The following is a 26,796-nucleotide window of genomic DNA, read 5'->3' as shown; positions in this document are numbered from 1 at the left end:
CTAAATGACAAGGGAAAACCCCTTTACCGTTCTTTAAACACTGTCCGTAGTACTCTTGTTCAAGAACAGAATAACTATAGGTGCAGTCTCACCATGTGGCCAGAAGATCAAGATATCAGCGTAATCATTACCAATGAGAAAAACTAATTACTTGAGTAATAATTAATTAGGTGATAGTACAAGTTGGAAGAAAATTCGTATTACGTGATAGCAGATGTTTACCGCGTGAAGAAAAGGCATGAGAGTGAACATCGCTTGCTTTTTGAATCAGCGCCTAGGAGAGGAAGAAGACAGCCATGAGGGAAAAAAGTGTAATTTCTAAGTATGAAACTTCCTGAAAGATTAAAACTGTGTGCTGGACCGAGACTCGAACACGGGACCTTTCCCTTTCGTAGAGCACTTGCCCGCGAAAGGTCCCTGAGTTCGAGTCTCGGTCCTGGTCCTACACACAGTTTTAATCTACCAGGAAGTTTCATATCAGCGCACACTCCGCTGCAGAGTGAAAATCTCATTCTGTAATTTCTAAGTATGTTTACTACATTTACTGTGTCGAATACTCGATAGTATGTTTTGCTATGTAAACGAACCCAGAGCCTGAGCTATGTTGGTCCGCTATCATAGCTGTTTGGCACAGTCGTTTCCTTCTGAGAGGCCCAAACAATCAAAACCATCTGCAGGACTAAGCAGTGATGAAAACGACAACAGCTGGGCGCGAGCAGTAGCCTCTCGGCCCCGGGTGATGCGCAAGTAGTCCAGTGAGGCACGGAAGGGTTTGGTTCCAGTGGCCGCAGAAATGACAGTAACCCTCGGCGTGATGACAGATAGTCGCCATCTGCAGGAACCACTTACCGTCGTCCCGCCTCATCAGCTGCTGGAAGGTCGGTGGCTGCGGCCTACCTAATGAATGGGCAGGGCATACCTGCTGAAAACCATCCCCGCCTCCACGAACACCGTACATTGACTCTTCCGTGGCCTCCTGCCTCATGTACCTGAGGCAAGTATAGCGAGTAAACAGGGCCTATTTAGAAAGGGAAAGGTAAAGTTAAGTTTCACTGAACCAGTAATGAAGTGAACTCGCCTGGAGCTGTCCAAAGAACGAAAAGTCTCCTGTGTTTGATAAGTTTAAGGGTTGACTGAATGACGAAATGAACGTATCATCCGTTCATCAATGTCACACACATCTTGCAAAGCTTCGAAAAAGATATTTTGTTAAGATTAAATTTCACTTGTCAATAAAATTCTGTTGAAGGGTAAGGAACACCAGTGGAACGTGATGCCAACTGTGGTGTTTCAAAAGTCTAATCAGGAAACATCGCGTTTCTTTACCGCTTGAGCGACGCCAGGTAAGAAATGTTAATATATATATTTATTTATTTGTAGTTTGTTAAGTGGAGACTAGATATTTAAAAAGATTTTGTTTCTTTTCTTTCATGTCGAGCGTGGCAGCAAGATGAGCCAGGGGGACTCCAGACGCGGCGGACGACGAGAGCTAACCACTATTGCATTGTAGTCGACGGCCGGCGGCTGGAAGAACCGTTGAAACATCATGCTGACCATTATTAAAATATGTTTTATGTTTCTTTTAAAAAAATGAGAAGGAGTTCAATGTTGAGTGTGGAATGATAAAGTTTGTAATTGGATGTCAATTGGTTATCAACTGTTAAATAAACTTCGAGTTGGAAGATAAAACAGTCAGCTGACTCTGTTGTTTCGACATCCGTACATCGTAAATATTACTTATGTGTGAAATTTGCAAATTTTATTAAAATTCTGACTTCTTAAAGAGATCCTGGCAGAATTGTATCAGGAGTGTGGACGATCTTCAATAATTAACTAGTTTAAAGTTTTATTAATCAGAGGTCGACACGTATTGACATTTTGAAAATAATCGATACTGTGAAGTGTATTAAAATTCTGTTTTAAAACTTTAGCGGCGATTGTGGTCAAGAAGATCGGTTTTAAAGTGGAATATTTCGTTAAATGAGAACAAGATTGATTCTTTAGTGACATTAAAAATTATTGAAGGAAAAATTAGGAGAATTTAAATTTATTCTGGCAAAGATATCAAGGAGTGTCAGACCGCACAACGAACATATAGAAACTCTGTGATTTTGTCTAACTGTCAAAAAATTTTTACGATAAAACTTTTCTACAACAGGGACTGGTGAATTTTGCTGCGTCTATCCTTATCTTCTAGGTTGAATCTGCTGCAGCTTAATGTTTTTCTTTATGGATTTTTCTAGTAACTGGGAAAAGAACTTATAATTTGATCTGCGGCGGACCGTCGATATTGGGTACACGGTTAGGCTGTTGTGAAGCCTATTGTTTTGCAGATTGCCTTTCTTTCGCCTGCTGCAGACATCGTTGCTGAGTTGCTGCGACACGATCGGCGGTTCAGCGCACAACTTTTTCATAGACATAAATGTTTCGTCATGTAGATTGCTAATTGTGAAATGATAGCCCTGAGTAACCGTTGCTTCTAATTGTGCAAAGATCGTTACATTTTTCTTGTCTTTGTTATTTTTCGTTCGCGAGTGCGCATATTTGATATTTGGTAAATAATGACGTATGCGTTCGTTAACGAGGCGTTCTTATTCCCGAAAAGGGCATTTGTTAGCCCATTCAGCACAGTGGAGGGGCAGCTGTAATCCAAAGACTTTTCGTGAACAGAAACAGTACGTAGTGAAGCCGCCCTGCTAGTACCAGAAAACAAAGACAGAGAGTGAAAGAAGTAATCCACAGATTCTGATTAAAGATTTATGATACCAATGATGATGAGATTAACTCTACCAATACGAAGGCATTTCTCATAACGCACATCGTCAGGGGGCGGGGGGGAGGAATAAAATGAAAAAAACAAAATTCATTAATTGTTGTTGAATTAGATTAACAACATACTTTTTAAAGAGGTACTGAAGCGTAAGTAGGGTATAGAACCCGAAAATGCCTTTTTGCACTCTTTCAGGAATATCAACGCACTTTCAATACTGACTTCATGCCAACCATAAAAAATTTAAAAAATGTAACTTTCGTCCGCTTTTGTTGAGTTTTACTCTCAACATATTTTTTAAAGAGATATTAATGTCTAAGTAAGGACTGAACCTAGAATTTTGGGCTGAGTTTAGCGGAAAAATTTAAAACATATATGGAATCTGGTTGAAGTATTCGTTGAAAACAATATTTTTTCAAAATTATGAAATATAAAGTAACTGATTCGATTACAATTTTTTCGAAAGGTGTATCCCCACCCTTTGGTATTGCGAGGGTTAATGTTACCAAGAACGCATCTACCAGCTGCGTTGCCGGCCGTGGTGGCCGAGCGGTTCTAGGCGCTACAGTCTGGAACCGCGCGACCTCTACGGTCGCACGTTCGAATCCTGCCTCGGGCATGGATGTGTGTGACGTCCTTAGATTACTTAGGTTTAAGTAGTTCTAAGTTCTAGGGGACTGATGACCTCAGAAATTAAGTCCCATAGTGCTCAGAGCCATTTGAACCAGCTGCGTTATTATAAAGCTCACTAATTGAGTCAATCAATTTGAATATCAAAACGAATTTTCTTCAGTCAACAAGGATCACTGTTGTGCCTCAATGACAAACTATCGTTTGAACGGTGCTAAACGTTTCTCCAGTTTAACGTTCAATTAGCATGAAATAGCTCAAGATGGCGAATTTTTCGTAAAATTGGAACCGTTATTTTCAAACTTGGCCAGAGAGCACGTTAGCATGTGGGAACAACAACTGCCAATGCATTCGAAGAACTGGCGCCAAAGTAGAGCCTGTAACCTGATCTTCAAACAACCAAGCTGCGCCACTGGTCTGAGGCAAGAATTAGCACCTTCTTCGCCCAGTTATTTTGGCTACAGGTGCCTCTTCGCCTCCTGCAGAAGCTTACTGAGGAGAGATGCGTGTGGTAACAAAAGCACGGGGAACCAATCTTCGGCTGTCAATTGTATGCAGTCGCTTGAGGACGTCAGATGTCAAGTAGGCCCAACGTGGTAGCTGTCTCTCCATCACCTTGGAAGCAGCAACCTGTACGGAACAGAAACCAGTCAAATAACATGGTGAGTAGCCAGGCGCACGCAGCAACTACAACAATTGCTCTCGTTCAGTTACACTGAATGCTTCGCTCGCATTCAGCACTGTAAGTCCCTCAGCAGTAGTGCAGTAAACTTTGTGTGCTACCCCTGTTTCTGTTAATGTATCTCGATTCCCGTGGCTTGCATTTCACACTTTCTAGGTTTAACTTGCGCAGTTAGCTCTTAACCTACCTTTCTACGTACTGTTTTTCGATTACATTTCCTTTCTTGAACTCACTGCTGTTTTTGTTATGTGGGATACCTCGCCTACAGCAGGAAGGCTGCTCGCCAGATCGTTTGTGATTGTGAGTGAACAAATGTAATTGTGCGACAGAGCTACCTCGACTTAGGTGTTTTTTAGGTTTACAATATAGTTTCATGTTTAACTTCACTGAAAACCCTTCACTCACTATAGCTTCCCGCTGTCCCATTTTTTAACACTGTATTACCGACTTGGTAACAAACCCCTGCAAGTAGGTGAAGAAAACGGATGCCTTCACTGTCCTAGGACAGGTGATCAGCTGGTGAGTGACAATCTCTTTGTTTGGTGGAGGAATTGTGTCAGGCCTCCCTTCTTTCTTTTAATCTCAATCGCCCCTAATGGGAAGTCCGCCACGATCATTGTACACTCCACTACGATCAAGTGATAAAAACTCCAGACACTTCAAACTGATATCAAGTTAAACGACTCACATCAAGTCCTCGAGTTGCTTCTCATGTATCCTAACGACATCGCTGAGTTTCAACTCATTATCTATCACTTTCTTCACTTATCACATAGATACTAATTTATATTTATTTTGAATTCATGCGCCATTGTACAAGCTGCATATCCTTTTGATAGCAGTTATGAGTATAATTAAAAATTTAGAAGTAAATCACTCTTTCTGTCTAAAATTTCTAGTCCTACAACCCCAAAATAATCTTTTGTAATTACGTACCGCTACTCACTTTCAACAACAAATATCTGACATTTTTGGAAACAGCAGGAATATAAAAACACTGTTGCATTGTTGAACAACTTTATTTGGTGAAATTTCTAGCTAATATATAAATAAAATCAGCACATTTTCGCATTTTATATTTTTCGTCTAAAAATAAAGTATATGCACATGACATAACCAAGGGTATTTTCAATACAAAACTCTGAGAAACAGTTCATTATATATTATGACATGAAAATACTGAGTTTTGTATAACAACTGATTTCTTTCTAGAGAACACTCTTTAGTTGTTTAGTTATTGAGACATCATTTGTTCAGTATTACAATGTGTCAGGAACACCCTGTTTATAATGTATGAGATTTCAAGTTAGTCATATTTTCTTTCACACAGGTAACAATCGAAGATCGTCAAATCGAGAAGGTAAAAGCCAATTTAAATACATTTATTCAGACATGTTTCCTGACATTAAATTTCTTCCCAGAGTCTTTAATAAATCGAAGGGAAAGATGGAATACATCTTAGAAGTTCTCATCAGTTATTCCTCTCAGCTGTGGGACCAAACCATAGAAGAATAGCTCCAGACGATTCTCGTTGAACGAACGCAAACAATTCGTTATCTTTGGTGAAGTCTGTGCACTTAATCTATTGTAAACATACCGTAAGATGACATAAAATCAACAGTTTCATGTGCAAAGTAAACAGTAGTCTTACGATCTAATTCCAAAACCTATCCGAAATTAAAATAAACTACGCCAATACCTTTTTTTAAAAAATAATTACAATGTGTGTGGCCTAATAATTATAAGTGAAATAAGCTAACCTTAAGTTGTGCTGCACACATAATATTCATAAGAAGGGCAAAATTTCAGTTCCATATTGTCTTTCTGTCGAAAATCTGTTGTGCAACGCTTTAAATTCACAATAGAGGTAATATCTTAAGCATATATAACACGTACATTGACAATTTATGAGCTCGGTGCTCAGTTTATGTACATTATTATTTTACTTAATACTATCGTTAAGGTATTTTCATACTTGTTTATTATCACTTGCATTCAACGATCATACTGACGTTTGTAAATGCGGAGCCTCTTATTCCGTCAAATGCTTGCCGTAGAAATATAATTTAATATATCAGAAATAATTCTAAGATGACATATCGGTAGCGGGTATATTTCGATATGCAGCTGCTTTAAACGGCACTACAAATACGAAAGAGCAATCTGTAATACAATACGTAACACAAACATTGCGAAAAATTTCAGGCAATTCTCAACTCTCTTTGAGAGTGAACTTGTCATCCTGTATTGATGAAATCGGAAAAAAATTAGTGTGTTTCAGTTGCTGCTACCCATGGGTTTCATGCAACCTGCAACGCCTTCAAATACCAAGCGCAAAACCTTCGTATTCTCTTGATCACTACGCGCAAACTGTTAGTTTTGCAGAAAAAATGAACATGAAATTTTTATAGGAAATTTAATTTAGTTAACTTTGCTTCTTTGCAGGTTCAAGAAGAATGTACAAAAGTGACCTTCAAACGGTTTTTTCTTGAATGACTCCAAAACAGTGGCCTCCAACAAAAAGGTGTCCCAGTACTAATACCCATCAGTGTGGGCAGCTGAAATACTCCGTGTGTAAATAATTATGTTGTTCTGCATATTAATCTTCCTTGTAAGTACGATTTACTCACTTGAGGATGATAGCCTGAAATCGAATTCGCGTTCGGATGAGTAATAAATCTACTTGGAGACCTGCAGCCATTTGACTGCTTGTCCTCACAATGGGGGATGAAATAATATGTGTTGATTCAGTTAACAGCGGAAGAAGGAACAGTCCTACATTGTTGGAGGGGTTGTTTTCTGTTACACATGGTCTTGGACTGTAGGAAATCAAAGAAGTATGTCTTCGGTCGTGTGGAGAAGACAACTGGTTAAGAAAAGTACGTCAGCTTTCCCTGCACTGTACAGAAAGCCGGCGTATATGTAGTTTCTGATACAGGAAAACTTTAGAAGAAGTTACTCTGTAGGCGAGCAGTAGTGCGACACGAAGGAATCCGCTGATTTGGGAGAGAAGGGAGGCCGGTGGCAGTTGGTCCGCCTAGTACCACGAGTAAAAGGCCGGCTGGCGCGGCTGCGGCGCGGCCGTGGCGAAGCCTGCGTGCGGGTGCTGGTGGTGGTGGTGGCCGAAGGCGGTGGCGGCGGGGGCGGCAGAGTGCAGCGACGGAGACATGGAGGAGGCGGCGAGCGCGTGGCTGGCGGCGGCGGGGCTGGCGGCGCGCGGCGGCGGCGGCTGCGGCTGCGGCTGCGGGGGCGACGACATGGGCAGCGGCGCCCACGAGTGCCCGTGGCCGTGGGCGTGCCCGTGGCCGTGGGCGTGGCCGTGGGCGTGGCTGGGGGCCGGCGCGGGCGTCGGCGTCGTCGCCACCACGCCCACCGGGGACGACACGCTGCTCACCGGCACCGGCGGCGCCTCGGCGCGCGAAGCCGCGCCCTCTCCTGGAACACGCGCGCACACATCAGCACAGGCACTTCACGATTACAGCACAATACAGGCTGTCTTAACAGGAATGCCCAAGAGTCAGGGATCTGACAGGAACGATCACTCGAAGCAATAAATGTATAGCACAGCGTTTTCCAACATTTTTAGCTGTGTGCACCTGGTATTTTGTTAGGGGCGTGGTAACTAAATATACAAGTAAAAAGTATAAAGACAAACACACGCACACCCTAGCATTTGAACCATGTCAGCCAGCAGCTCAGAGTCAACATCGATATCGCGGCGCAAAACCAGCTACCGGTAAAATGTACCTGCGGCTCTCATTGTCGTTGTAAATCGAAGGTAATAGATCAGTGTGACTTGAGCAGACGTGCAGGTCGAATGGGCGAATTGCACCTTCAGATCTACATCTATATCTGCATGGATGCTCAGAAAATCACATTTAAGTGCCTGGCAGAGGGTTCATCGAACCACCTTCACAATTCTCCATTATTCCAATCTCGTACAGCGCTAGGAAAGAATGAACACCTATATCTTTCCCGACGAGCTCTGATTTCCCTTATTTTATAGTGGTGATCGTTCCTCCCTATGTAGGTCGGGGTCAACAAAATATTTTCGCATTCAGAGGAGAAAGCTGCTGATTGGAATTTCGTGAGAAGATTCCGTCGCAACGAACAACGCCTTTCTTTTAATGATTTCCAGCCCAAATCCTGTATCATTTCTGTGACACTCTCTCCCATATTTCGCGATAATACAAAACGTGCTGCCTTTCTTTGAACTTTTTCGATGTACTCCGTCAGTCCTATCTGGTAAGTATCCCACAGCGCGCAGCAGTATTCTAAAGGAGGACGTACAAGTGTTGTGTAGGCAGTCTCCTTAGTAGGTGTGTTACATTTTCTAAGTGTCCTCCCAATAAAACGCAGTCTTTGGTTAGCCTTCCCCACAACATTTTCTATGTGTTCCTTCCAATTCAAGTAGTTTGTAATTGTAATACCTACATATTTAGTTGAATTTACAGTTTTTAGATTCGACTGATTTGAGGTGTAACCGAAGTTTAACGAGTTCCTTTCAGGACTCATGTGGATGACCTCACACTTTTCGTTATTTAGGGTCAAGTGCCAATTTTTGCACCATTCAGATATTTTTTCTAAATCGTTTTGCAGTTTGTTTTGATCTTCTGATGGCTTTATCAGTAGATAAACGACAGCGTCATCTGCAAACAACCGAAGACGGCTGCTCAGCTTGTCTCCCAAGTCGTTTATATGGATAAGGAACAGCAAAGGATCTATAACACTACCTTGGGGAACGACAGAAATCACTTCTGTTTTACTCAATGACTTTCCGTCAATTACTACTAACTGTGGCCTCTCAGACAGGAAATCGCAAATCCAGTCACATAACTGAGACGATATTCCATAAGCAGGCAATTTCACTACGAGCCGCTTGTGTGGTACCGTGTCAAAACCTTCTGGAAATCCAGAAATACGGAATCGATCTGAAATTCCTTGTCAATAGCACTCAACGCTTCATGTGAGTAAAGTGCTAGTTGTGTTTCACAGGATCGATGTTTTCTAAACCCATGCTGACTGTGTGTCAATAGACCGTTTTCTTCGAGGTAATTCATAATGTTCAAACACAATAAATGTTCCAAAATCCTGCTGCATATCGACGTTAACGATGTGGGACTGTAATTTAGTGGATTACTCAAAGAGTTTGAAAGAGGGTGCTTTATTGGAATGAGAGAATGTGATGCATCCATCTGGGAAACTGCTGCTCGTGTGGGACGAAGCGTTCCGGCAGGGCAACGAGTGTGTGCAGAATGGTTCACGAAAAGCCGTAGAACATGACGGGATCTGTCAGGTCGCACAACCCAGACCACCCCCCGAGAAGATCGACACCTCATCCGAATAGCATTGCATGACAGATCTGCATCATCTTCAGCTCTGGCGCAACAATGGCACAATGTAACGCACCGTACGCTGTCAGAGGTGACAGTCCCTCGCCGTTTATTAACGGCATGGGTTAGTGCGCGTCGTCCACTTCTCCGCCTACCTTTGACGAATGTGTACAAACTTGCTAGACGGCAATGGTGTTTGGGACGACGTCTTTGGCGACAGGAATGGCATAAGATATTGTTTTAGTACGAATCAAGGTTCTGTTTGTTTGAAAATAATGGCCGCATTTTGGTTCGTCGCATACAGGGGGAGCGGCATCACAGACACTCAGCACCAACTCGACGCCTTATGGTGGAAGTGTTTTGGGTACAACTAACAATCACAGTTGTTGCGAGTCCAGGGCACTGTGACCCGTGTGACCTACGTCAATGACATGCTGCGACCCGTAGCCATACCCTTTGTGCAAAACACCCAGACGCCATTTACAGCAAGAGAATGCACGACCACATGTCTTCTTGGTGTCACAGGATGTCAACCTTTTGCCCTGACCCGCCATATCATCAGACTTGCAGCCAATCGAAAATGTGTGGGATATGGTGAAATGACAAGTGCAGCGCTATGACCTAATGCCAACGACCACAGATGAACTTTGGCACCAGATGAATGCAGATCGGATGGCCATACCACAGGACGCTATTCGCGCCTTATACGCGTTGATGCTTTCACGCATGGAATAACTTATCAGAGCCCATGGTGAGCCCTGTGTCTATTAGGTAAAAGGACAATTATTTCTGCACAATATACTCATATAGATGTCCTAACGAGGCGAGTAAATCTCCTGAAAGTCCAGATAATTTCTATCTGGCCTTGGACTCAAGACCAGCGCTCACGGCTCATCTGGGATACTGTGAAAAACATCTCTTCTGCTGGATAAGGGGTCGTAGCTCTTAAGGTACGAGTTTTAGAGCTCGTGTTTACTAAAAATTTTAGCTTTGAGAGGTCGTTCTTTTCTTACCCCTGAAAACTGACCATTTCTCCTGGACTAACCTGCACCTGTTTACCATGTACCACAGTGGTGTAAGGGAAATCAAGAAGTACATTTTAATGTAAGATAATTGCTCTGTATCGAGCTACGAAAGAACCTCAAATTGGGCTACAAAAGCCACTTAAGCTGCAGTTCATGCTCACTGCGCAAGATTTTTAACCTTTTTGCTCTCTGTCGGTGATGAGACAAGTTCTATCCTGCAAGAAATACTTATCATGCGGTTTTTCGAAAACTATTTGGTGAAAAAATTTGATTTTTACGCATCTTATAGTCTGATATCTTCACTCGATCGAGAACTGAATTCCTTTTCATTATCCGTCATATTTATTGCGCTGCATCAAATTACATAAAACACTGCAAGCAATTTTACAGAGTTTGCAGAGGTAGAAACGTATTTCGTAACTTTGCCTATGGTTGATTTCAGCTCATACACTACAGTGAATGAAATGTTGACAAGATACCGAAATGATCAGAGCCATTTGAACCATTTTTGAACACAATTTGAATTTGAGGTTGTTTCCCGGCTTGATACACAATATGCCTTGTATCAAACTGTTCGTTTAAACTGCTCCTACACCACTTTGATACGTTATAAACAGTCATCGTTTACACCTTTTATATCCCGGATATAGACTAATGACCTCAGCAGTTGAGTCCCATAGTGCTCAGAGCCATATCCCGGATATCAGGTAACCCTCGAGTATAGATCCTAAACGTGAAGTGATCCATTTTGTACTCTTAGTAGTAGTATCAATCGTAGCAGTAGTTTTTTATTCGTCCATTGATTACTCTAAAAATTTAAAAGCAACAGTCCCCAGGGGAGGGGTAGCCGCGTGGTTTGAGACGCCTTGCCACGGTTCGCGATGCTCCCCCCGTCGGAGGTTCGACTCCTCCTTCAGCCATGGTTGTGTGTGTTGTCCTAGGCGTAAGTTAGTTTAAGTTTGATTAAGTAGTGTGTAAGCCTAGGGAACGATGACCTCAGGGGTTTGGTCACATAGAAACGTACCATTACCACCTAAAAGCCGGCCGCGGTGGCCGAGCGGTTCTAGGCGCTTCAGTCCGGAACCGCGCGACCGCTACGCTCGCAGGTTCGAATCCTGCCTCGGCATGGATGTGTGTGATTTCCTTAGGATAGTTAAGTTTAAGTAGTTCTAAGTTGTAGGGGACTGATGACCTCAGCTGTTGAGTTCCATAGTGCTCAGAGCCATTTTGAACCACCTAAAAGCAACAAAATAACAATTATTGTATACGGTCATTTAGATACTGTTGGATAAGAATGGGACAGGTAGTCGGCCGTGGTCTTACATTAGGAATCATAGCGGCATTTACCTGAATTAGTTTAAAGAAATGACGGAAAATACATAAATCAGTATGACCGGATCAAGATTGGAAACACCTTCCTCCCGAATATAACGCCAGTCTTTTTAAAACAATGCTACCTCATTCCGTTTATCTCTACTGCACAATACTGTATTGTAAATTAGTTATTTAGTAACACAAAAGGCTAGTGCTACACTGTTAGTTCATTCCCCACTTCCAGTCGCTGCACACACTTTACACACATTGCTCCATAACGTAACGCTTCACACACTATCAACTGGCTTAAGGACCGTAGCGACGATGTTTGGTTTCCGTTTTGTGTGATTCTACATCTCAATAGCTAGCCTGAAAAACTGAGTCAGCATCTCTCGAGGGGTGTACGACTCCTCAAGGGGGTAGCGGGTGGGGGGGTCGGGAAGGGCAAGAGGAGACAAATGGTTCAAATGGCTCTGAGCACTATGGGACTTAACATCTGAGATCATCAGTACCCTAGAACTTAGAACTATTTAAACCTAACTAACCTAAAGACATCACACACATCCATGCCCGAGCCAGGATTCGAACCTGCGACCGTAGCGTAGCAGCCGCGCTGTTCCGGACTGAAGCGCATAGAACCGCTCGGCCACAACGGCCGGCAAGAGGAGACACTTGCCTGCTCCTACGATTTGGGGTACGGAATTCTAACAGCGTCTGTTAACGGGAAGTTATGCCTTTTCTTTGGCGTTGTAGAGTTTCTGGTATTGTCTTGCATTCGACGTAATGTGTCGATTTGCAAACGTATGCCAAAACACAATCTGTCAACTACTCTCCCCCGCTTACTCGAACAGCCTTTTTCGAGCTCCATAAAGGGACCATACCAACACTCTGGCATACGAATTCCGTCGCCCATCCCCAGGATAAAAAAGCATGGCTGCAATGTACCTGTCCAGCGTCCTCCGCACTACCTCCTCCTCCAGCACAACGTAACCCCAGTAATAGTTTACCATTTGTCTATAGTCAAAGACGACACGCCACTGCTTGCTGAGACTGTATTCAAAATTTTAAATATCTTATTCAATTTATATCAACAATGTTTGCTTACAAAACTTCATGTCTGATCATGTTAATGGACTTGTATTATTTTCATGCCCTCTATTTTTTGAAGTTGACATGGGAGCTTCTCAAACGGTCCATGAGGTGCAACACACCATAAGATGTAGTCATACAACTACGAATTCAGCATTCCAGTTGACATGGTTGCACAATAATTTGTCAAAGTGCGGGGTGTGGAGGGGAGAGACATCCTGTTTCAATCCAAGGCCGTTAAGAGTCGACTGTACCTGGTAATTTGTGATTCTTGGGAGATTTCCCGGCCTGGGTCACACTTTACCTTAACAGCTTGGAAAATGTAGCTTTGAAAATATATTTTATTAATCTTTATTTAAAGCCAGTTAACTATAAAAATTAAAAGTATGAGAAATGTGATAAAATCGATTAACACGATCAGATATGAAGCTTTGTAAGCAGACAGCGGCGGCGTAAGTGGAATAAGAGTATTTAAAGTTTATTTCGTGGTTTTTCACTTTGAGGAGTATTAATCAGTGGCATTTTTGTTGGTTATTTTTGTTAATAATTAGCAGGAATTTCTCGTTGTTTTCCAACATAAAAATGACAATTTTAGAATCTTGCCCCCTCTTGCTCATTGTGAGTGAGACGTCGAGTTCAGAAAGAGGATAAAGAATACTTTAATGTAGCACGCCATGACCTGTGTCCCCAGAATTGTCAACAAAGACAGACTGCAGGTAGCTTTCATATAAACGACATACTTTATTGCGTGTAACGATCATAAAGCGACTAAAATATCTTATTGTGCAATTAGTTTCATCAGTAAGTCATCGTCAGACCGACTCTCGGCTTGTTTTGGTGCATACTATATGTCCATTGTTTTAAAATACGATACTGTGAAGGTAGGTAAGCCTCGAGGAAGGTACGACATCGTCTAACGCAACATACAGTACAACTTGTGTTGTGCCCTGGGCACATCCTCTACCCACAGAATCAGATAGCGTTCTGAGGAATCTTGTCCTGTTTAGACTGTAGAATGTCATAGAAATCTGCATTATTTCGGTACTCTCTTCCCCTATCAGGTTTGTCCAGTACCTCCCAAATAAGTTCTATCGGATATGAATCCAGACTTTGAACTGACGAAATCAAAACTTTGGTGTTTATCTCTCTTAATACATCCTTGAACACACTCTGAACGATACTTTGGATTGTTGTGTTTTGAAAGTTTTTTTCTGTCGGACGACAGAACATATTTCTCCAAAATGTCCCTATAGTCAAAACCTTTAATGATACTTTCTAGGCTATCTGAAGGACCCACAGCTTGTGCTGATAAGCATCCACGTACCTCATGTTTCCTCGACTATGATTCATGGATGGATCCCAATAGCGTAGATTGGATCCTTCACCTGTAGAACACGAATATACTGAATCCTACTGAGAGACATCAAATTAAATTTACTTTTATCCCTCCATAACATCTAGGACTAATCTGTTTCTGTCCACTTGCAGTGTTCTGACAGTATCGCAGACAGAGCTCAATGTTTTCATTTCTCCTCTCTGAGCTTTTATTCTCTTTCCAAATTTCTCCTTTGTTTCCTTTGCAGCTTGGAATACGAATATGCAGTTAATAACAAGGGTTCCTAATTAAAAATAGATGCTCTCTCTTTTTCAGGAAGCGGACAGTGCCATCTCGTAAGCCCCTGCCACTCAAACGAATTTAGTTTTTACTGTTTCCCTCTGTGATGTATTTCTCTCGATACATTTTGGTATCTAGTATTAAGTAACAAGCGTTTTATATGATGGACAGCTAACTCAAAACCTTTGAGAGAGTGTGGAAATTTGTGTGCGGAGATGGGGCGAGAGGTGTGAGGTGGAGAAAGGGTCTTACCTGCAGCCATGACGGTGGGCGACAGCTGGTGCTGCGGGTAGGTGGCGACGCCGGGAGATGTGGGCTGCGCATGCGCGTGCTGCTGGCCAGGCACCGAGCTCATGCACGACATCTGCAACAAAGAGACAGGCGCTGCACAGGCCGACCACCACAAGGAGAGCACAGGACACAGCCAGCCTGTCGGCTCTTATATCGCAGAACGATTTAGTTTATTTCTTTGCATGTTCTGCGGATCAAAATTGCGATCTCTCGCTATGATCAGGAACAAACAAATTTTACAATAAGAAAACACTCTGAAAAAAAAATGGCAACATGCTGACCGTTTAAATACTTGACTTAAGCCATATATAGTGATTTATACTTGTGGTCACCCTCTTTCTCGCTTTTCTTCCTCTCTCTCTTTCCCTCTATCTGTATTGTTATGCAAAACTTAAAAAAAAGTAAGTTTTGCATAATGTGTCACTGGCAAGAAACATAGTTCAATGAAACTTGGACCATGAAGCCGATCACGTTCTACAGTGCCTCTGGCTGCATGACATGCTCCCACCTCTCATCATATGAAGGTACATTACGCACCCAGTAACGCTGTCGGCTGTCGGACACGATCGTTTTGGTGTTCTAAGTGTTATCGTATGGGGAGGCATAATATTACATGGGTGTGGCCCGCCCACATGTTGCCAAGACTATTTCGAGGACGCTGCAGAAGTTTCGCTGGGTAGCCCTTACTCATCTACCACACACTCCCGATCTCTCGCCATGCGATTTCCTTGCTTTTGGAGCACTGAAGAAAGAAATTCGTGGCCGTCGATATGCTTCAGACGAGGAGATGAACGCCTGGATACAATCACGTTCCCGTAGACTGTCTATCTATCTATCGCTAGCCCCTTTGTCCCGCATTGTGCGCGGGGTTGGCTTGGTTAATCCAGATTTGGCATGTTAGTGTGAAGGGGTGGCCGGATGCCCTTCCTGCCGCCACCCCGTATTCCCCAGGATGGAGTCAGTGTACCCCATCGGTCTGCTGTTGTTTGTTGTTGTGGTCTTCAGTCCTGAGACTGGTTTGATGCAGCTCTCCATGCTACTCTATCCTGTGCAAGCTTCTTCATCTCCCAGTACCTACTGCAATCTACATCCTTCTGAATCTGCTTAGTGTATTCATCTCTTGTTCTCCCTCTACGATTTTTACCCTCCACGCTGCCCTCCAATACTAAATTGGTGATCCCTTGATGCCTCAGAACATGTCCTACCAACCGATCCCGTCTTCTGGTCAAGTTGTGCCACAAAGTTCTCTTCTCCCCAATCCTGTTCAATACTTCCTCATTAGTTATGTGATCTACCCATCTAATCTTCAGCATTCTTCTGTAGCACCACATTTCGAATGTTTCTATTCTCTTCTTGTCCAAACTATTTATCGTCCATGTTTCACTTCCATACATGGCTACACTCCATACAAATACTTTCAGAAATGACTTCCTGACACTTAAATCTATACTTGATGTTAACAAATTTCTCCTCTTCAGAAAAGCTTTCCGTGCCATTGCCAGTCTACATTTTATATCCTCTCTACTTCGACCATCATCAGTTATTTTGCTCCCCAAATAGCAAAACTCCTTTACTACTTTAAGTGTCTCATTTCCTAATCTAATTCCCTGAGCATCACCCGACTTAATTCGACTACATTCCATTATCCTAGTTTTGCTTTTGTTGATGTTCATCTTATATCCTCCTTTCAAGACACTGTCCATTCCATGCAACTGCTCTTCCAAGTCCTTTGCTGCCTCTGACAGAATTACAATGTCATCGGCGAACCTCAAAGTTTTATTTCTTCTCCATGGATTTTAATACCTACTACGAATTTTTCTTTTGTTTCCTTTACTGCTTGCTCAATATACAGATTGAACAACATCGGGGAGAGGCTACAACCCTGTCTTACTCCCTTCCCAACCACTGCTTCCCTTTCATGTCCCTCGACCCTTATTACTGCCATCTGGTTTCCGTACAAATTGTAAATAGCCTTTCGCTCCCTGTATTTTACCCCCGCCACCTTTAGAATTTGAAAATCTGTGAGGCCTGTAACTGAGACGGGACGTGGGGACCAGCCCGGTATTCACCTACAGGGATGTGGAAAACCGCCTAAAAACCACATCCAGGCTGGCCAACACAGCGGCCCCCGTCGTTAATCCGCCGGGCGGATTAGATTCGGGGCCGGCGCGCTTACCCGAATCCAGAAAGCAGCGCATTAGCGCTCTCGGCTAACCTGGCGGGTCAATCACGTTCCCGTAGACAACTGCAGACATTTTTCCATGAAGTCTCACAGTGGGATGAATGGATTAACAGTTACAGAGATTTACTTTCGAAGTACTAAACAGTTTACGTACTGAAACTTCCTGGGAGATTAAAACTGTGTGCCCGACCGAGACTCGAACTCGGGACCTTTGCCTTTCGCGGGCAAGTGCTCTACCACTTGCCCGCGAAAGGCAAAGGTCCCGAGTTCGAGTCTCGGTCGGGCACACAGTTTTAATCTCCCAGGAAGTTTCATATCAGCGCACACTCCGCTGCAGAGTGAAAATCTCATTCCAGTTTACGTACTGTTTTCCATCTGTCTCGTTCTCATTTGACTGCCTCTTACAACGTAATCGGTCAGTGAAAATGAAGGGAGACTCAATAACTCTTTCTCTGCTCTCAAGATCTCGTGAAAATGATTGATTAATACGTACATAGAATGATTCGACAAGCTAAGAACGTTGTTCGGGCTCACCTTTCTAATCACTGTTTCTTACAACAGCGTACGAAACGAAAAGACCTTCAGAATTTCTTCGTGACTGACACCCATTATATGTTTATCCAGCGCTTCAGTATTTTTGAATCCCATCGTTGATCTGAGAATGACTATTCTCCAGTGTCAACAGCGATTCAAAAATATCGCTGTGCATAATAGCCACAGAGTAGGAAAATATATGGAGTGGGTGTAGCTAACACGGAACCGAAATAGTCACGTAACTTTGGTTTGACGCTGTTCACATTTCACCGCTAAGACCAAAACTTGAATAATACACGTATTCGTCCTGTTTTTCCTTGTTATTAGTAACAGCAATGGTGCTGGATTGTTGCCGTTAAGGCTGCAAATCTAAAATCAAATGGGAAAAGTTACTTTTCGTACCTAATTATAACGGACGTCAAATTACAGTTTCGCGAATTATGTGTTGATTAATATCGATAATTATAAGTGCTCGATAAAGTTGGTAGTGTGGCAGTGAGCTGCTAGTCAACGGGTTGAATGTATACGTATTTATAGAAAAGTTTATCTGCAGATAGGACTTACATATCACATTCTGAGTCATTTTGTTCGTATCGTTAGGTTTCCCAAATGAATGATCTTGAAGTTCTACAAAATGGTGAATCACTGTGTGCGATTAACATTTTGGAATCCCTAAGGATGAATAAAGATCACAAAAAGAATTGTGTCACAAAGTAAAAGCGGATTAATTTAGATCCTAACGATCTTTCAAAGTGAGATAAATCGCTTATTTACAGCATGTCACAACCCCATATTGGAAGTTTATCGGGACACTTTCACGTTCCTGTGGTAGGGAGCCATCTAGCAATGCCACGGTAATTAATTTATTAAAATAGAGACTCGGTAGCAAGATGAAGTTCAGTACAAATAGCGATAGCTCTCCCTTCTTTTCCTATAGCAAAAACGAAAAAAGAATAGTAATATCTGAGCTGTGACATTTGTCGCAAACGAGCAAATATCGTTGCGTTTCGCTCTTCTACGCTTTAAGCTAAGTTCGAACAAGTTATCGAGTGCAAATGCTTAATTGTGCCTAACATGCACATGTGCAAGATCCGTGGTACTACTTTCGAACGGACTACATGTCTTCTAGCCACTTAATAATATGTATTCATAATCTGCAGACCGCTTACGGCAAACCTTAGGGTTAAATCAAACTTTTGGAGCCGGTTATGTTGGCGACAAAAATTCTTTTCTGCGCATCCGAAAGTCCACTCCATAGACATCCCTACTCTCTGCTTGCAGCCACGATTAGTGTTGTCTTTAGCGTATATTATCTTTGTTAAATTCTTTTGTCGAATTTAGTATTCAGTGCTGTTAGACGTAACTTTGATTTGAGACTTTTTCTGTTGCTAAATGGTAACTTTTAATGAATAAGTGAGTAGGGGTGAGGGGAAAAGGTAACAGATATAGAGTGTTTTTCTGTGAATAATTTTACTGTGAATGTTTTGCAGCTTTCTAAAAGCCACGAGAGACAGTAGTGACACTATAGCGATTCACGGCGCTGAACGATGAAACGACTTTGTCGAAGTAAGTCAAAACAATTACTTTACCATATTGCAATATCAGCACAGCATGAGCGAGGCCTTAGGCTTTAATACATCAAGCTGATAACGAATCATTATAATTCATCCTACAACAGCTTTGCCATTCCTAAAAGAGTGTTCGTCATTCACTGTCTTTGTTGTTTCACTGAAGGCACATATCTTGACATGTTCATCGACAGCTATTATCCTGCACGAAGACATGTTCCGAGTAATACACAAGTACTATTCTTGTATTAACGCTCTCCCAATAATTACGTGTTAGATCAAAGGCTGGAATTCGTGCAACTGCATGTGTTCTGAGTAATCTATACGGCTAACCCGATTCGTGGCACCCATTCCCAATCTCACGCTGGGAATCTACCGGCTTCCAGGGGCAACAAAAGTGCGATTTTCAGTATTTCATAAAATTATGGAGCGAATTAAAAAATTTAATATGCTGTAATTATCTGTTCATTAAGAGGTACAATTTTATTTAAAGGTTTAACGCAGTAAGACAAGTATTACACTTAGGATCTGCGTATTCGTCCAGAAGCAGCGTAACTCACCGTGCGCAAATACCCACGCCTTATTCATCCACCATTTGAGGATATGAACAATTAGGAACTTTCAACAAACTTGCACATAATTTCAAACCTTTAAGAAACTTTTTCTCGCAGGCTCCCCTACGCCATCCCACAAAAAGAAGCAAGGAAACTTTTTGTCACTTATTGCATTTTCGCCGTTCATGAAGCGAAACTTCAGCATCAGGCATGATGTTTCCTATTTGCAACGTATTTTTCCGATGTTATACTACCGAAAATAAGCGCAAAATTGTATCATCATACGGCACGTAGATAAGGAAATGACGTCATAATCAGTGTGATACGTAAAAAACTAGCTTTTGATTCAAACGAAGCGCAAATTACCCGAATGTTCTTATCCAGTGTTTGGTAACGAGCGTACTTAACGACTTACAACAAACTTTTAACATAATTTGAGAATTTTTCTGAACTTTTTATCATTTGCGCACTTAGCGCCAAATATTAAAAACATACACTCATTTTTTAAGTAATCAGGAGTTTGAAGTTATTTTATACATGGGAGTTCGGGGTTAATTGGTATATTACTATTGTTCTTGTATCGAAGTTCTCTTGCCTCCAACAATTTGATAGATTGAGGTTACGTATCTGTTCTCTCTAGTAGTCCCCGGTGACCCGTAGTGACGGGTTTTCAAAAATCTTGTCGCATCTCTTTTTATTCCATGAAAATTGGTTACACTAGCGAAGAAAATTTATCTATAATTTTTGCTACAACTGTTGTACGCAACTCTCTGCCAACTACTTTCATACAATCGACAGGTCCTTTGATTCATGTAAAGTTACCAGTCATAATTTTTCATTGCTAGTACTATCTTACTAAGCGTTTATGCACCGATTCAGACGTACAAGATGTTTCATACGTAAAACAATATGGCTATTATTTAAACCTGAAAAATGTCACGTGTGTCAACCGACAGACCTTAATTATTAATACGAATAATACATATATTCAGCTACTGCATAATGTGGACAAATACGTTAATCTAAGCTATTATTCGTAGTTAATTTCTCGTAAATGATATCGGTTTAAAATAAATTATTTTACATGTAAAACAATAATACGTGCGTTTCTTTGCTCGTAAGTGACTTCCGGTGATGAGCACAAGAGGCTAATATCCCAATTTATTTGGCGATGAGTTTCATTTTGTTTTTGGATGCAGCTGGTTTTGAAAATATTGTTTACATCTCAGGGTTTGTTTTGCCGGCACGATAGCTGATGGCTGCTTCATATCATCAGACCAGTACAGCAGGATCACTTGCTGTCAAATAATGTGTTTTTAAGTAATAAGTGTATAACACTGCGCATAATTATGTTTCAAAGTCAGCTCTTAAAAAAACCTCTTTAAAAAATTATTGTCGAAGCCATTATCAGTTAAAAAGTTATAAAAACAGTAAAGAAGAGTAGGAAAAAATACAAAAGAACACATTGAAAATTACAGGTCCTCTTCTCACGCTCTCATAGCTACTCTGTACAGTAAAAACAGTTCATTGTCACAAAAATGAGTCACTTCCACCTTCTGCGGGTACATAAGGAAGATGTCTATACCGTGTGCCGAAATCCAGGTGTTGGGTGACGACAGAGATCGTGTAGTGATACAAGGCGGTACAAGCCTTGCAGCACGTGTGCGAAATTAAACACGATAACATCGTGTGCTGGGAAGTAGCAACTGCGGAAACTTGTAATACTAAAGCTATTTTGTCTCGCGTAAAAAAAGCTTATGTAATAGCATAATGTCATCTAACAATGTCGCAGACAATGTTTCGCGAGTTCTCGTGTGTTGCCTTTGTCACAAGGCGCTGATGTATGTACTTGAATGAATTTGTTGCTGATTTGACCTCAAATCTACAGACGTTTTTCACGTGGAGGGTGGAATATAGGGCTACACGATGACATTTTTTCTCTCTCTTTTGAAGTATTCGTGATGTTTCTCTTCACTGTTATTAATGTGTTCCATGTGCGGATCAGAGAGATCACTTGCAGTCATCTAGAACAGCAATCATCACAGATATTTTCCAGGAATTATGTTGCTATTAATTGTTGTCCTAATTGATGACATACTGAGAACATCTGAATGTCATATCGGTTTATATACAGATAACAAATCGAACGAGTGGCCATATGAAGCGAACAGAAATCCGTACCTTATTCTGCCCATTACACTTGAAAGTGACGAAAAATATGTAGAAGAGCATTAGAACTACGGCGTGAAAAAAATGTGTCATCTAATGTGTCTAAAATGTGTCATCTAATGGAATGTGGTGCAAGTCCCGCACAGTCATTTAGTGAACAAAACGCGATCTTTCCGAGTATCGGACCAAACTCGTGGCTGGATTCAGGACTTCCTAGCAGAACTCGACACGCTGCTTTTGAAGGAACTATATCTACAGATGTAAAAGTGTTTTCGGGAGTACCCCAAGGGAGTCTTAAAGCGCTGTTACTATTTACAACATGACCTAGTGGATAACATCGGAGGCTTCGTGAGGCTTTTCTCAGACGAATCTGTTGTGTATAGGAAGGTTACAACGCCAGAAGACTGAAGCAAAATGCAGGATAGACCACTGGAGGATCATTGATTAGTATAGCGATAGGCTGTTGAACCCGAACATAAATGAATGTAAAGTACTTCTCACAAATAGGTGAATAGATACATCATTATTCGATTACGCTATAGGTGACCACACGGTAACAACCGTACACTACCTAGGAGTACCCTCCGGACCGACGTAAAGCGGAACGACTGTGGAAATAACAGGTTGTAGGAAGCTATATGCCACGCTGAATTATAAGGAAATGAAATTCATCCACGAAAGAAGTGGCTTCAAAAGACACTTGTAAACCCGGTTCTTCAGTTTTGCTTATCAGTCTGGGACACTTACCGGCTCAGATTAATAGATGAGATATGGAAGTTTCAACGACGGGCGAGACGTTTCGCCACGGGCTCGTTCACAAAGTGCAAGAGCATTATGCCGCGATGTTTACAGGGGTACTCATCAAACTCCATTGGCAGACGCTACAGGAGACACGTTGAGTATCGCAGGAAGGTTTTCTGTTGGAACTGCGAGAGCATACGTTCCAATAAGAGTCGGAAAAGCGTTGCTTCATCGTACAGATGCCTCGTGAAGTGATTACGATGAGAAAATCTGAGAAATCAGAGTACATACGGAGGTTAAACGATAGCCATTCTAACCACGCACCATTTGCGAATAGGTTACGGATTGGCGGGGGGGCGGAGGGATGATAGCGGTTTCACAAATATCCTCCGCCACGCAGCGCATGGTGGTTCGAGGAATAGTGGATGTAAACGTTACATGGAATTCGTGAATGAGCAACTAAACAAGTTACATCGAACATCAGTGCTACCGGAGAAGGTCACCCAGTTACGCTTTCGATACCGTAACGGAGTACTGCTTTCCTGTCTACATGTCCTGCTATACAAAGCGCGAACAGCGTAACAGGCGCGCTCGAATACCCTGTTCACTGTGCAATATGAATGTAGATTCGCTTGAGAATACGTGTCGAGCGTAAGGTGACGCATGGTCGGACACTGGACTCAGATTCGGAAAGACGACGGTTCAAATCGCTTTCCGGCCATCCAGATTTGTGTTTTCCGTGGTTTCCATAAATCTATTAAGGCAAGCGCCGGGGTAGTCCATTTGAAGGCGACACAACCCTATGTCTTTGGCTCTGCACCTCTCCATCTGGATGTATACTCTCCAGCCCACTGTGCAATGTAGGCAGAGTACCACATGTTAAGATTTTATGCCATTTCAATAGAGCATGGATCCTGGGAAGATTGACCTTAAATGCCCCTCTGCGCACTGTAATTAATCTCATCTTGTCTTCACGTCCCTATGGGAGTTACACGTGGTGAGCCGAAGAATTTGTTGATTTACGACGTAATATTATTTGTTGAAATTTTGAAAGCAGGCCATTGCTGCCACTTCAGATTTTCCAATAGAAACTGGGAACAACTTTGACCAAAATCTTCCTGGGCCTTTTTATCTTATTTTCACTTTAATCTCTCCTCCAAGAGTTGCAGTAGCTGACACTTGATCACCTACTTAACCATGTTTGAACACGCTCTCACCCACTTGGCACAAACAATAAATCACCTGCCACTGAACTAGAGTATCAATCCAGTGTGCAGCCCCAATGGACGGACATCTAACTACTACACCGCTATTCTAGCTGTTAATACCAGATGTCCAAACAAGAGCTGCTTGTTCTCCCTCAGGGACCTCCTCCGTTACCCTTACTAGGTCACCAAGCATAAGTTCTTCATGCGGAAAACGATAGTGGCACCAGAAGACCCTTTGCCACACACCGTAAAGTAGCTTAGGGGTATACGGGGTGGTCAGGGACAGTCTGCAAAGCTTGTAAGGGTGTTTCAGGGTAGGTTGTACTGGGAAATAGCTGTTAAGCAAAAATTCGATACATTGAGCCGTTTCCATGTTAACTAGCATTGAAGTTAGCCAACCAGGCCATTTCGCGCTCAAATTCAAGCTATCCGCCAGAGACAGTGTCGCCAAACGTATTTTCCTAAAACCGAACAATAGAGCGATACAAAAACTGGACATGGGACCGTACCGAACAAGAGAGCGATACAAAAACTGGACATGTGAAGGTAGTAAGAATCGAACTCGAGCCAAAAGCTGAGCAGCTTCGTGCGCTATCATCTACGATATGAGAACAAGTGACACTAACTGTATCCGGCAGGCGCCTTCATTTTGCGCCCTCTATGCCTGATTGGTTTACGTCCAATGCTAATTATCTCGAAAACGAAGCAACGTATCAAGGTAGTTTTTTTTTTCTTTTTTCGAAGCAGAATCTACTTTGCAACACCCTTACAAGCTTTTCAGACTGCTTCTGACCACCCTGTATATACACTTCAAAAAGTAAGTCAGACATGTCTTCTCACACTTAAGACCATTACGAAAAAGAGTGGTACATTTGTCACAAGAGAGTACATATTCTGAGTTTCTTGCAGACACAATTCTGCCGCGGTGCGTGTAACACGTGCACCACATTGTGCGAGAGAAATGGCGCCACAACTGAGAAATTACTACAGTACGACGGTTAAGGCAAAACGTCTAAATCTGCACACAGATTCACCGTGAAAGTCCGATCCTAATGGACCAAATGCAACGTCGCGTTCAGCCGTAGCCAAGAATTTAAGCAAAGCCGCACAGAAATGGGTGATGCCGATCCGCCAAGGAATCCAGACCTTGCACCATGGGATTTCCATATTTTCGGCAAGTTGAAAGAACATCCAGAGGAAAAGAGATTTTTCAACGGTGAGGCCGTTCACACAGCAGCTTTCGAATAGCCCCGTTCCCAAACACCGGATTTCTGTCTTGAAGAGCTTAGCAACTGGTCGAATGCTCCGACCACTGTCTAGGGACTTCGTGGCTATGTTGAAAAATAGCGTATGTATCCGTGTCACTTTGAATTTATTGTAGTGCAGCATTCAGTAAAAGTTACTTGGCCGGCGATGATAACGTATAACTTACTTTTTGAAGTCCTATTCTGTATGTAGGTAGATTTGATATGAGTTGCTATCAAGTCTTCGAATAAAGCACTAGTGTAACGATTGAATTCACGACATGCAAAGATTTATGGCTATGTATTACATTTTCATTTATTTGGAGGGATTCATATGGGGCCTGAAGATGGCATTATGAAATGCTGAAACTGGTAGCTTTCAATATAAAATAAAATAACATCTTAAGTTGCACGTCAGTTAGTGAACTTCATTGATGTTGACAATTTCTTAACCAGCCAATGTCCCCTGTCCATGAGTAAACAGATTTGTTCGCCATCTTGCCTTTAGTCTGCCTCATGGTTCAGCATGTTACATATCAAGGAAGAACTTTGCTGTAATGTAAAAGGCAAAACCTTTTCTCAAGCAAGTAAAATGAACAAACCCTGCATATAATGTAAAACATGTTGTAAACCAGAAAATCAAGAACATATTTTTATATAACAAGACGACAATGTGAAATTTGTACAACACAGCCCCTCTGCCGTCTGGCAATGGGCCCAGGGTTATAACTAGTTACTGTGAAATTGATCATACACTCAGAAATATCGCTAGTTACAGTTTTTGCTTACAGTGATATTTACGAAAATAGCCGCAATGTTCCCGCATCGTCATGGATTAAACGAATGTTGAAGATTATGTTTGTTGTTTAGGCAACCAAAATAAAATTAAACTGCAACCGGAGAAAAGCTGTCCCTTCACAAATTGCATCGTTATGTTAGATGTTAGGTCTGCCAATTATATGAAACTTGGATGAAAGTACTTTCGTGCTGGTGCGAGACACAGAAGTCTGCGCGTGGAATATTGTGCGTGCAGTCACGACCAGCGATAGAAAGAGGGCAGAGAGCGTACTGGTGAAGGGCAAATGAAGCGCTCAGATGCGTGGAGCACGCCCCGCGATAAAGCGGTTCGGGAGAAAGCTCACCACAATAATTCCGCTGCAGTCTCTAATTAAACATCGCTCATTTGGCTTCCGCTTTTCGCGTGCAAGATTACAATTGCGCTTACTGTTTATCTACGGGTTAATGGAATAAATATCGCAGTAATAACGTATCCTGCAAGTGTCAGTTCTCTGTGATGATGAACGGAGACGCGGTTTGTTACGCTATGGTTTTTGCGAGTGGACTCTGCAGAATCTCTCGCCGTATACTAAAGCGATTGCATCCAGTTTTTCTGTTTCTGCGAGATTAGCCATCGAAGAACGGCTTCCGCCTTCAACGACCACCCCTCTCCACGGCGGTCTACAGTTTCTTTTTTTAAAGAATCCTTTCCTTCTCTAATTTAGGTCGCACCACACTGGATAGTCTGCTTTCCTCCAATGACTTTCGACTGTCTCTCAGATTGCAGCAGACCTCTTTCTCAGCCCGTCAGATTTGATTGCCTTCCTTTCAAGACCGAACTGTGGCCTCGTTTCCGCTACTATGAAACAACTATCTGCAAGTATTACCATACACCTGGGCTTGTGGCATGATGATTTCTGTAAGTATTGCCCTTTGTTACTCACTACGACGTACTAAATGCTTTCTGGTAGTAGTAATTCAGCACTTTTTTCTCGGCCGGTTCCAGACTGAATTCGTGGAATTCGTTGCGGGACATCGTGGAATATTCCCGGTTCAGCCCCTACAGTTTC

General features: G+C 42.2%; 1 long non-coding RNA gene across 2 annotated transcripts in view; it reads right to left on the bottom strand.

The window, feature by feature from the left end:
• Window positions 1–7,448: 7,448 nt before the first annotated feature.
• Window positions 7,449–26,796, bottom strand: part of LOC124607071 — a 54,979-nt gene continuing 35,631 nt past the window's right edge. For both annotated transcript variants that reach the window (XR_006978767.1, XR_006978766.1), the window contains exons 2-3: window positions 14,711–14,822; window positions 7,449–7,517 (exon numbers count right to left, since the gene is read on the bottom strand). This is a non-coding gene — a long non-coding RNA (uncharacterized LOC124607071). The remainder of the gene's footprint in view (window positions 7,518–14,710; window positions 14,823–26,796) is intronic.

This window comes from Schistocerca americana, chromosome 3 (assembly GCF_021461395.2).
Source record: "Schistocerca americana isolate TAMUIC-IGC-003095 chromosome 3, iqSchAmer2.1, whole genome shotgun sequence".
NCBI lineage: Eukaryota > Metazoa > Arthropoda > Insecta > Orthoptera > Acrididae > Schistocerca > Schistocerca americana.
Note: the sequence above shows the minus strand (reverse complement) of the source record. Positions and strands in the feature narration are given on the sequence as shown.